Raw genomic sequence first — 1,346 nt, 5'->3', positions numbered from 1 at the left:
TGAACTAGAATGGCAGCAGAGGAATTGGAAAGGACTTAAAGAGATTCTTGAGAGAGAAAATGAGAGCACTTTATCCCTGGTTCGATGTGGAGGAGGTGAGGAAGGGGTATTGATAAGAGACAGGAAGGAGTCAACCATCAAGGACTCTGGCCCAAATGAGGAGAAGAATGGTGTATCCTCAACAAAAATGAAAATATCGAATCAAGAGAGATGTGTGCAGAGAAGAAACACTTTCATGTGTAGTTTCAATAAAAGATTTCATGGATACAATAAGATTTCTCATCAGTTAATACTCAGCAATGAAAATTTGGGAGGAAAGTCAGCTGATGAAAACGCTATCTATCGAGTATGGAAGGACATCTATATGTTATTCAGTTTCCCTTCATGAAACCCTCTATCACCACTTAGATTGCATTTCTGACTGAGGTCTTACTCTCAGGAGGCGTGTAGCACTTCTTGAGCCTTGAAGGGCTCTGCAGTGACCATTACACAATGATGGACAAAGACCTGGAAACCATCTTTGGGAGAGTGAGACAACCTAAATAATTTCCCTCCTAGAGATATTGGGAGAGTACTCCCAAACCTAACAACTCTTTTTGTTTTAAATTTTCAGAGAGTCAGGGCCTGGTCAGGCTTGTTTTGTCCATGAGTTGCCTCGTTTTCTTAGAAGGCAGCCTGTGCCAAGTTGCCGGAAGCTATGAGTTAGATAAGGAAGCACCAGCCTCTGTCCCTGGGATCTCTCTGCCCTGAGGACAGTGTGAGCTTGGTGTGGGAGATTGTTTGCAGGTCCTAAAAACTGCCTGCACAGAAGTATTTAGCTTCCCCTGGAAAACGTGAGTTTTCCTCTACAGGAAATGCACTTGTGTGGAAGCTCCATATATTCTTAGTGTTAAATGATCATTCCACACAGGGGAGAATCATGTTTAAGTACAGTGGGGCCTTGACATATGAGTTTAATTCATTCCAAAAATGAGCTCATTAACTCAAATTACTCTGTCAACTCAATGCAAAAAATCGGCTGAGAGACAGCTGGTATCTCAAAAAACTCGTTAGTCAGGACACTCGTAAGTCAAGGCCCCACTGTAGTTCTTTCTGTGGGGTTGCCGAGGCATTTGACAATGGAACGTTTCAGTTTAGAAACTGGCACACTGTTTTCCAAAGGCCTTCTGTATATTGCATGCTCACAAGCCACTGAGGAGTGTTCAATTGTTTCAATGTTCTATCAGTATTTGTTATTGTCAGGTTTTATTGGGTGGAGTCAGGGGAAGTGCTTTCATTTTAATGTGTGTTTTTTTTTCACTTTAGTCAAATCGTTGTTCAGATTTTTTGCTCATTTTTTAAAAATT

This window comes from Myotis davidii, unplaced genomic scaffold (genome assembly GCF_000327345.1).
Source record: "Myotis davidii unplaced genomic scaffold, ASM32734v1 scaffold331, whole genome shotgun sequence".
NCBI classification, from domain to species: domain Eukaryota; kingdom Metazoa; phylum Chordata; class Mammalia; order Chiroptera; family Vespertilionidae; genus Myotis; species Myotis davidii.
This window is presented reverse-complemented; position numbering follows the sequence as displayed.